This window comes from Chrysochloris asiatica, unplaced genomic scaffold (assembly GCF_000296735.1).
Source record: "Chrysochloris asiatica unplaced genomic scaffold, ChrAsi1.0 scaffold00071, whole genome shotgun sequence".
Taxonomy (NCBI): Eukaryota; Metazoa; Chordata; class Mammalia; order Afrosoricida; family Chrysochloridae; genus Chrysochloris; species Chrysochloris asiatica.
Window position 1 is genome coordinate 12,141,833 of NW_006408589.1, and position 1,759 is coordinate 12,143,591.

Below are 1,759 nucleotides of genomic sequence, written 5' to 3' on the forward strand. Positions count from 1 at the left end.
GCACAGGCAGACTAAAAAGGAAATAGGCCAAAAATGAAACACTAAGTTACGTCAAAACAACCAACAGTGGCATCTTGAAATTTCTCAGGAAGAGGAGTGAATAGGGAAGCCCATATCCTGATCACATATACCTCAAGGCAATCAGAAAGCATAAAAAATACCAAAATGCACACCCATCTAAGTATTAAGGCCACAGATAACTCCTGAATGTGCCCCCCAAAACAGATGACCATATCAGCACATGTCCAGAAATGAGATAAAGTGACTGAGGAAAATGAGCTGGAAGTAGACTTATACTCCATACTGGAAGATGAGCAGGCTTTGGAAATGCCTGAGAAGGAATTCAGAAAAATGATTATAAAATGTATCAAAACACTATACAATGGAGTTGAGAAAAATAAGGAAGAAATCAGGAAAGTGCTTACAGGAACAATCAAATAAGATATATATAGCATTTGAAACAATCCAAAACCTACAGAAAGAGGTCCAAATGATTAATAATAGAATATCAGAAATGGACAATACACTGAAAGGCCAAAGGAGTAGAATTGAAGAGCTAGAAGCCAGAACTAGTGAGCTAGAAGATAAATCTCTCAACACTACTAAGATAGAAAAACAAACACAAAAAAGGATAAAAAAAAAATCTGAAGAAGACCTAAGATTCGTGTTAGACAACATGAAGAGGAATAACTTAAGAATTATCGGCATTCCCGAACAGGAAGAATCACACAAGTCCACAGAGGAGATAGTTGAAGAGCTTCTGGAAAAAAATTTCCCTAACATCATGGAAAGTGAAAAGATAAGCATCCAAGAAGCTCAATGAACCCCAGGAAGGATAAACTCTAAAAGACAATCACCAAGCCATAATAATCAAGCTCTCCAAAATCAAAGATAAAGACAGGTCCTTGAAAGCAGCTAGGGAAAAGAGAAGTGTAACATACGAAGGCAAGCAAATCAAATTAAGCTCAGATCTCTCAACAGAAATCATGCAGGCAAGAAGGCAATGGGGAGACATATATAAAACCCTGAAAGAAAAAAACTGCCACCCAAGAGTCCTCTACCCCAGCAAAGCTGTCAATCAAATATAATGGTGTAATCAAAACATCTCAGGATAAACAGGAGCTAAGGGATTTTGCCAAAGCCAATCATGCTATGAAAAACATCCTGAAGGAAGTTCTGTGGACTGAGAACCAACAAGACCAGACAACAACTACAGAATGACATACATGGCAGCATCAACCTGAACTCAATCGACAAATGGAAGAGTCAAGAACAGAATAAAATTATAAGAACAGAGGATCTGGGCAGTCAGTCTATGATCAAAACAATTACAAAGTGAAAGAAGGTAAATAGAGGAACAGAGATCCAGGTGGTGAGAAGGTCAGATAGATTACAGGATAAAACAGACTGTCTTAAATGGAGGGAAGAAATAATGAAATATAAGGTAACCACAACAATGAGGTTGGGGTGGGGGGTTTAGTTTAGGTGTTGGAGAGAGAAATAAAAGAAGGGTGAGGAGGTGGAAGAACAAGATAGATAGGGGAATGCTGAGACAGGTTTGCATGGCCTAAGTGGAACAGAGGTAAATAATGATGCATGCTCAACTTTGGAACCTCGGGGCTCTGTGATACAGGGATCAAGGCATAGTTTGAAGAGGGAAAATAATACTAAAATGCTTGACTGTCTTATAAATATTGGTTTCCCTTGCCTACTATTGTAAAATAGACACTTGAGTGGGATAGAAAGGAATGTTGGGAAA